Here is a 9058-nt window from a genome sequence, read left to right as displayed (position 1 = left end):
AATATCCAGAGGGCTGGATCTCAAATGAGCAGAAACTCCAGTATGATGATGAGGGATACAGAATACAGTCCTAAAGCCCCATAGCTGTCAGCATGAATGACAGAGTGTGAAGATAGGGAAATTACCTCAATAAAATATTGCATTTAATCATTAAGAGGAACTCCTCCGTGACTTGCCATGATTCATACATCCTTAACAGATTCCGCTGGCACATCTCTGTTCATTTTACATATGGTGATGGCTTTCTTTTCATAATCATACACTGCTTGCTTATTCTTGGCAGGCTACCCCGGTGACCATTGCAAATGCAGTCAATAAGGCCTGATACAGTTATGCATATCAAATATGATATTCATTGGGTTATTATTTATTTCTCAATCTCAATCTGTCTTGGAAATATGTCTAATTATCAATGTTAGAAACAGTTTTGAAAACAGAATTATTTCATGAATATGAAGTTAATTATAATTTCTTTTATCAATTAAATGCACCCTTGCTGAATAAAAGTATATCTCTTTTATGTAGTACTGTAAATCTCTGGGGTTTCTCAAGATTATTGCCATGACAAATAAGTGTACATTTATATTTTAAGGTTGGTAGACATGGTAGGACACTAACTAAAGCTCAGAACTGGAAGTTTGCAGGTTTAATCCCCTCGAGGAGTAAAATATGAATTATCACCACTGCATGCTTGAGCAAGACATTTCACCTCAGGTTACTCCAGAGGGACTGTCTTCCCCCCCCCATCCCCCCCCCCCCCCCCCCCCCCCCGATTAATTTGCTACATATTTTTCCTGATTATATTATATTATACTATACTATATTATGTGTAGAAAGAGAGTTGCTCACACAGGGACCATCATATTTTTGGCCTAATTTACTATTTAATATCCAGTTATCATACAAAAAAAATTAAATGTAAGTAGGAGACACAATAATACACTGAATGAATAACTGTAACTCCCCCATGTTGCTCTTCTCCATCTTTCTCTTTCCTCCAGGGGAAATCCTGGGTGCTGCTATTGCCGAGAACACGGGAATGAAGTCACTCAATCTGGCTTGGAACTGCATTTGAGGAAAAGGAGCCATTACATTTGCTAAAGGCCTGGAGGTATAAGAGGAAAATAAAGTTCCTTTGCCAGAGTCATTCACTCATGTAGAAACTTACTTTGGCCTAACATCAATTGATAAAGTAAGAATTTAACAACCTAAATATGATAAAATAGTGTTTGGTACAGCATCCACAGTAAAAGTGGTCTTATCATGAGGAATCAAAATTCACTGATAAAATCCTGATGCAAAAAATTATACATAGGCCTCAGTGTGAAATAAAAAGAAATAATATGTCTCTTTAATAAAAAATTAGCATATTGTGAAAAAAAGGAAGCACTGGAGGTGCTGAACATCAGGTACTGTTGTCACAATATATGTTATACTGTAACTGTATTTATAGAAAGCAGGATATGCATCATCTATGAGTCAATGTTCTGAAGGCTCACCTCACCTATTCTTTTCTGCGTGTACTCAGTCCTTGATTTATTGCTGTAATTATGAGATGGTAGACAGCTGAAATTGTTCAACATTTGTCTGCTAAATTAGTTTGAATGTTCACAATGCACAGTTATTCATGATTTATCTGCAGTGGTGAAATCAACAAACACCAGTCCTTGCAAACAGTCGATAAACTGACAGCTAGAATAAAAGTACCTCAAATACTTGCCTCAAATACTTTTTTTTTAGTCTCTTACCACTCGAAAGAGCCATCCATTTTGCATTGGGCCTCAAAGTGAACGCGATTCTACGAATTCTCAAAGTACTAAAGATTAGAATAGTAACAGCAGGAGATTATTGAAGCAACCATGGCTTTTAAGCTTAGACTTTCAAGTTTGCGTCACAAGAGATTTATGGCGTTTCTATCTTTGTTCTGACTAATTTTGTTGGTTTTCGGTATGATCCAGATGTCTAGGAACCCAATGCAGTCAGCGGGATGCTTCGCCATTTTAAAATCAGTTCAAGCAAACCCAGAAACTGCAGTAGAGGTCTTAGACTTCTCTGTGAGTGAATTTTTCCCATTCACGTCTCATATTTTCTTTTCCCTTCTGATTTTTGCGTATCTCTAACCTCAGTTTCTCATAGGATATTTGCGTGGACCAAGAATTTGAAAACTTATTTGAAAGCACCAAAGAAACCCTCCCAAACCTCCAAAAGAAACATGGTTGAAAACTTAATGCAATGCTTAAAAAGAGCTGAGCTGAACACATTCTGGACAATCCAATTGTAATCGTGTAGGCTTGTAAAACTGCAAATGTATTTCTGAACTTGCATAATAAAACCGAGACTCTAAACTGATTTGAATCTCGCTCCACACTCCTCCACTTGGTAAATTGGATCAAGTCATGGTTGATGGATCATGGTTTCCGGCGTTAAGGGAACAACGGTTCGGTAGAATAATGTTTAGCAAAAGATTTGATGACATTAGTGACCATAGACTTTGAAATATTACTTACAAAATGGGTGGATGAGATGATGTGCGAAACAAGCCGAATTGATCTTATTACTTTATACTACACTACCGTTTAAAAGTTTGGGGTAGCTAAGATTTTTGATGTTTTCAAAAGAAGTCTCTAATGCATTTATCTGATCACCAATTCAGTCAATATTATTACAATTTACAATAACCGTTTACTATTTGAGTATATTTTAAAATGTGTTGCAAAGCTGAATTTTCTGCATAAAGTCTTCAGTGCCACATGATCCTTCAGAAATCATTCTAATATGATTTAAAAGAATTCATAATAATAATAAAAAAAACATGTTAACAGTTGTGTTGCTTCATTTTTGTGCGGAAACCATGATATGCATAACGTTCAGAAGTCAAAAGCCTTTATTTGAGATTAAAAAAAAAAAAACTATAAAAGTATTAATACGTTTTAATTCATTTCACCTAAAACATATTTTTGGGGGGTTTTATACACCCTGTTGAGAAACCAGCTTTCAGATTCTGACATTTTAATTTGTTGTAATCCATGGTATTTGATGCAGTTTTTTTTTTTTTGGTCCGTTTTCATTATTTTTACTTCCAAAACCCTCTAAAACTAGTCGCCTAGCAAAACAGTTTAGTCTTGTTTGAAAGTTGATTTTCTTTGATTGGGCTTTAATTACATCAGCGACATTATCAACAGATAATCATCATGATTAATGAGTGTCTAAACTTCCTAAGGCGGATGACATGAAGCAGAAGTCCAACAGTTCACGCGCGTCAAACATTAACCGAAGAACTTATACTTTGCATCAACTCAGACAAACGCGTGTCGCAACTCCTGCAACTTCATATAGACGCGAATCTACAAACAACACGGAGACAATAATGGCGACAACACGGTGTCTGCATATCCTCAACAGACAGCAGCATTTCCTCAAAGAGGTGCATTCAACAACATGGCTGGCCAGGTAATGTGCATTTACTGAGAGGTGCATCAGGCACCAGACAATTGCTAGGTAGAGTTAATCAGCAATGCTAGCCAAACTGCAGATCTAGAGTACATGCGGAAATATATTCAGTACGTGAGCAATTGATGAATAATATGGACAGAATCTTGCTGTTCAAATTTATGTAAATGTATAAGGTAAAGTGCAGGCTTGATGCGCTGCATAAAACACAAACAAACAAAAACCTAGCTTTATTTTTTTTTTTGTTTATATTCTATCTACTTATTTTTCTTGGTGTGTGTGTGTGTATACACACACACACACACACACACACACAAATGTATATACATGTGTATATAAACATATGTATGCATATCTCATGTCTCATTTTTCCTTTTCCTTACTGGTTTTGCATATCTCTAACCTCAGTTTCTGGTTGGATATTTGGAAATATGAGACACATGCATACAGTATATAATACGCTGCTACTTCTACAGCGTTAGGCAAACCGAGACTTGTCATACTTACATATTGTTGCTCTTGTTAGTTTTTACTGCTTCTATTGTGCTCAATTGTAAGTCGCTTTGGATAAAAGCGTCTGCTAAATGTAAATGTGCATAAAAGTGTCCTGTAGTGTGACAAGGTAATTATTAAAGTGCATAAATTCAGTTACTCAAATTATCACCCACAATGCACAGGCTAGATTTTTCACATGAAATAACCTTTTCCTCTGACATTCCGATAATGGCTCTGTTTCTTTGTGCACTTAGTTTTAACTTGCAATACATTTTGTTTTTATAAATCTATTATAATAAATCTATAATGATACATTTATAAAAATCATGATGATGAATATTTTCATATTATCATATCTATCTATCTATATATATATATATATATATATATATATATATATATATATATATATATATATATATATATATATATATAATAAACACACAAGCTGATTAGTGTATAGTTAATTTATTTATTAATTAATGGTCTCCAATTTTAACCATAAAAATTTACAGACTGACTGCTATTGCCTGTAAATAAAGCTGATGATCATAACTACAGGCTAATTTTTAGTAAAGAAATATTGGCTTATTTAAAAAATAATAATACTTTATAAAGCATCTTTACAGGGAGGATATTTGTCCCCAAATTACAGTAAGCTCTTCACATAAACTATGTAAATTATTAAATAGAATATAGTTTTATTCAAAATAAGAAGTGTTATGTTGCAAGATTCATTTTTAACACCATATGCATTGCATGGGCAGGTGGGCTGTTAATCTATAAAAGTTGATATTAAGCCATTAGAACTGTATGCATAATTATTTAAGAGGAAATTTAGCACAGAGGAAATTTAGCATGTCACACTGCCGGCCTTTGCTGTCACTGCTTGAAATGTCACATCAACTCCTCATGAATTTCTATAATGCAGTGCATTGCAGCTTGTGGTGCATCACTTATATATTTATTAAACCCTTGCTGAAACAGTTTTGCTTGTGAATCTTTAGAGGTTTTGCGAATAAAAGTGACAAAGGCTGGTTGAGTTCCATGTTTGCACACAAAGTGGATGCCAGGAAAGATGCCCACTCCAATCTGCTCTCCAAGAAAGAAACCAGCAACCTCTACAAGATTCAGTGTGAGCCAATCCATCTAAAACCTTCAAGGATGCGCTCAAATGTTTAGGCCTTGGGAGAAATTGTGCATGCATTATAGTTGATAGGAATTGCTAAAAATATCTGCATGCATGAATGATGTGCTTGCTTGTGCTTTCCCTCCTGAAAACAGCCTAAATTGTTTGTTTTATACTAATTGCTTTAATAAATCAGCCTGCAAAGTGTTTATTTGTGGAATTCTTTTGTTTTCAAGGGACCAGCTGTACAGTATGGAGAATGGTAATGAAAACTGGCTTTAGAAAAATGAGGGTGATACTTTTACTTTTTGTTTTTTCTTTCAGTTCACAATGTCAAGCCAGAGTGCATGGAGGCATACAATAAAATGTCGTAAGCACCCTTTTGATTTTGCAATTGCTGATTAAAGTGCAGTCTTGATTTCTGTATAACACTTGAAGGCCTGCAATGTCTAGATGTGTTGTACTCCGGTTCCTTGCTTGTCCTGTGTGATTGTGATTTGTTGTCATTAGTATAGTACTGACATGTCCTGAAACAACTTCTTGTTTCAATAGCAAAGACGTCAACACAGTAATGCAAACTGCATGTTAAACAATTTTAAGTTTTTTATTTTTTTAGGCTATTGACTATATGATTAAATTTGTGTGTGTGTGTGTGGTTTATGTTTAAAACTCCCACTGTATATTTTAAGGGATGAGGTACAGAAAGAACTTCATCGTGATCCAGGTTATCCATGTGAAGTCATTGGAAGCTGGAACAACTGGTATGGTGAACAGGATCAAGCTGGTAAGTTGAAAAAACAACAACAACTATTTTTGTATTTATAATGTTTTTGAGAAAAGCCTCTTAGGCTCACTTAAGGTTGCTTTCATTTGCTCAGAAATACAGAAAAAAGTTTGTGAAATATATTATTGCAATTTCAAACAACGGTTTTCTATTGGAATTTGATTTTAATATGTAATTTATTTCTGTGATGCAAAGCTGAATTTTCAGCAACATTACTCCAGTTTTCAGTGTCACATGATCCTTTAGAAATCATTTTGATATGATGCTGAGTTATCCTACTAAATATTACAAACATTTGAAAAGTAGTGTTGACATCCACAAACCGATGAAATTGTAACGCACCAGATTTGGTTTGTTTCAATATCTGTTCTCTGTAGTACAATAGTGACACATGCTGTTTTGTGTTTGCAGTGCACCTCTGGAGGTATTCTGGTGGGTATCCTGCTCTAATAGAGTGTTTGCACAAACTCAACCGCAATACGGTATTTAACACGTCTCTTCAAATTTAGATGCAAGGATGTTGCCATTTGTGTATTGTGTCCTTTATCAAAATGTTTGTGTGTGCAGGCGTATCTTGCATTTCAAAAAGAGAGGAGTAAAATGTTGATCTCCCGACGCAACCAGCTTCTTCTGGAGTTTAGTTTCTGCGAACCTTCGAACCTGTACCCAGAAGCGGCCCCAACATTTATGAACTGAGAACATACCAACTAGTAGTAAATAACATTTAATATACACCTACACAGTCAGGAGAGCATGGGGGGGTAGCATTATATCACTTGCTTATCAGTGGATTCTTTGCAGTGAATGGGTGCCGTCAGAGAGCTTCAACAGCTCATAAAAAAATCCATCCCCTCTTGTCCTATCCTATAAAAATCCATTTGTTTGAAAAGGTTTTGGACTGTTTTTTGCTTATAAGCATTTCTCTCCTGATAGAGGTGAAACAACTTTTTCACTTCAAATATTAGTTATTATGAATAGAGAACTCGTATTTTGGCTGAAAGTAACAGTTTGAAGTTAAACACATGTTAATCACGGCTTTGGACATTAATGGATGGACTGCAGTTGTGTGTTTGGACTCTGATTCTGACGGCACCCATTCACTGCAGAGGATCCATTGGTGAGCATGTGACGTGATATTACATTTCTCCCAATCTGTTTTTAAAAAAGAAACATACTCGCACCTTGGATAGCCTGAGGGTGAGTACATTTTCAGCTTTTCCTTTAACTTTTTTTTTTTCTCTTTTTCCTGTTTGGTTTGTCCTGAAATTTCTGAATCAAGCCTGGAACAATGATCGAATGGGGAAATCACTGGTAAGTTAGTGTGTGAATTGTACAGTTTAACTTAAGAAAAAAATAATACTATTGTTATATCACCATATTGCATATTTAATCTCTTTTATCCTGTTCCAGGGCTCGAGCAATCAAATATAGACAGGAAAACAATGAAGCAGTGGGCGGCTTCTTCACACAGATCGGTGAATTGTATGTTGTTCATCATTTATGGGGTAAGAACATCCTTCAATGACCTCATATCTTTTTCTGATCATTGCGTATTATTAAGTGCTTTGAAATCTCTTAATTGTACTGAATGTTTTGAATGTGTTTTAGCCTATAAAGACCTGCAGTCCAGAGAAAAGACCAGAAATGCTGCTTGGTTAAAAGAGGGCTGGGATGCCAGTGTGCACTATACAAGTGAGTGAGGACGGAGATATTGGTGTATTGATTAATGATTATTACTGTATAATATACTCTAAACTGACTGTCTGTGAAGAAAGTATTTGCACATATCATTTTAAAGCAGTTTATACACTACCATTTAAATGTCTTCAAATAGGTTCAAAATATGTTAAATTCTGTTTCTATGCTGTTCTTTTGAATTTCATCACACAATTCTGATAAAAATCACATTGTCCACAAAAATATTAGGTAGCACAATTGTTTTCTACATAATAATAGTAACTTATCTTTAACAGCAAATCGGCATCCTGAAATGATTTCTGAAGGGTCGTGTGACACACATTTCTGTTTATATTGTATTTTCAGCCTTGTTGAGCACAAGAGACTGCTTTAACAATTTTTCTTCCAAAGTCTTACATACTGTCAGACGTTTGAACAGTAGATTATATTGTTAATATTCAACCATAAATGCAAAGCCCTTCATTGGCATTTTTAATTTAGCAACTCATCCACTTATCTAAAACAAAAACAAACAAAAAAAACCTTGTGGCAGTCTGATCAAATAATGAGTCAAAGGGGGAATTTTTTAAATTCTGGGTATTCCTTGTATACTGAAAATGTGCATACTTCAAACAGAATGCTAGAGTAATGCAGAAATAGTAAGCAATGTAAGCGTTTTCTTTGTGAATAGCACCATCTGGTGGATTCCGGTAGAACTGTTAGAACCGTTCTATAAATTCAAACTTATTTTTGTTTCTGACAGTGCCTCTTATCCAAAGGATGGAATCGAGAATTATGATTCCCATGGAACATTCACCTCTGCAGTAAAATCGACAGTGATGTTATCAAAGACACTATCTACCAGGAGATCTACTGTTTAGAGCTGACTTTACTCAAACACATGAAGTGCTCCTGAAGTGGACGGGCAGTTGTGTTAGAGTAGAGCTGCTCCTAAAGTCTGCAAGAAGGCAAAACTGTGCCAGTATTGAAGCTAATCTGAGTGCTACAATTACAGACCTCAATGTCATATATATATATATATATATATATATATATATATATGCAGTCTTGATTTTAATCATTGTTCTCCTTTCTAATGCATCACATAGTCTGTTGAATGCTTTTTTTAAAATCTATAATTAAAAAATAAATTAGCTAAATTAAATTCATTTAATACTCTGTTATAGGATAATAAATTAATACAAAAATGCAGTCTGCACACTGAAAAATACTGCTCCATACAAAAGTGTATTTAATTATTTACAAGGCAACGTTTCGACCCTCAGGTCTTCATCAGGCACATTTATTGATTGCATATCCAGTTGTCTTGCACCTGGCCCAAATTTGGGTTCATGTGATGTGCACACCACTTCTGTGTGTTAGGATAATAAATTAACAAATAATTTCTGTTGATTTGTTGTCTCTTATTACACCATAATAAATTATTGTAATTTAATAATAATTGATGTTACCATGGCCATTTTCTCTGTACATAAAAACTGACAAGTGTTGCTGGTTGCTGA

The 9058-nt window shown here is 34.9% G+C and overlaps 1 pseudogene; it reads left to right on the top strand.

Annotated features, from left to right (window-relative positions):
- The first annotated feature begins 3242 nt into the window (after positions 1-3242).
- Positions 3243-8940, top strand: LOC127958125 (protein NipSnap homolog 1-like; annotated as a pseudogene).
- Positions 8941-9058: the final 118 nt, after the last annotated feature.

Source organism: Carassius gibelio, chromosome B5, assembly GCF_023724105.1.
Source record: "Carassius gibelio isolate Cgi1373 ecotype wild population from Czech Republic chromosome B5, carGib1.2-hapl.c, whole genome shotgun sequence".
NCBI lineage: Eukaryota > Metazoa > Chordata > Actinopteri > Cypriniformes > Cyprinidae > Carassius > Carassius gibelio.
This window is presented reverse-complemented; position numbering and strand designations above follow the sequence as displayed.